The sequence below is a fragment of the Wasmannia auropunctata genome, unplaced genomic scaffold (assembly GCF_000956235.1).
Source record: "Wasmannia auropunctata unplaced genomic scaffold, wasmannia.A_1.0 LD286531.1, whole genome shotgun sequence".
Classification (NCBI taxonomy): Eukaryota; Metazoa; Arthropoda; class Insecta; order Hymenoptera; family Formicidae; genus Wasmannia; species Wasmannia auropunctata.
The window spans coordinates 1-463 of record NW_012076359.1 but is presented as its reverse complement, the minus strand read 5'-3'; the positions used below and the strand labels follow the sequence as shown (position 1 = coordinate 463).

Below are 463 nucleotides of genomic sequence, written 5' to 3'. Positions count from 1 at the left end.
GAATTTGCAAGATATAGAGTAATCTGCAAAATAAATTAGAGAGCAATGTTGCTCACTATTTTTTCCGCGTCATCGCCGAAATTATAATAAACCTGCAGCCCTAATAACAGAGCGACTACGATGTGCGTCGCTAATCTTAGTTTCGTAAAGGTCTAAAAGATTAACCAAAATGATATCATTTTTATTTTCCAATCAAACTATTCATTAGTATTACAAGTATTCTATTCTACTTTTAAAAGATTTTACTCACATTATCTCACTTCATGCAGATTAGAGCTCGTAAATAAAAATAAAACCTATTGCTGTTCTCATGTCGATTTCTTTTGTATAATATTATGCTATTTGTACATGCTTCTGCATCGCCTGTTTCACATTTTTGTTTGAAATTAGTTAATGTCTTCAATTCTATAAAAAAAATTAGTTAATTATTAATACTTAAAAATAATTATTGAAAAATTTGTTT

At 28.1% G+C, this 463-nt stretch overlaps 1 long non-coding RNA gene across 1 annotated transcript; it reads right to left on the bottom strand.

Moving 5' to 3' along the window:
* Positions 1 to 67: 67 nt before the first annotated feature.
* Positions 68 to 378, bottom strand: LOC105461492. The gene is made up of 2 exons (XR_975943.1): positions 251 to 378; positions 68 to 152 (listed from the first exon to the last, which is right to left on the bottom strand). It is a non-coding gene; the product is annotated as an uncharacterized LOC105461492 (long non-coding RNA).
* Between the last annotated feature and the right edge of the window lie 85 nt (positions 379 to 463).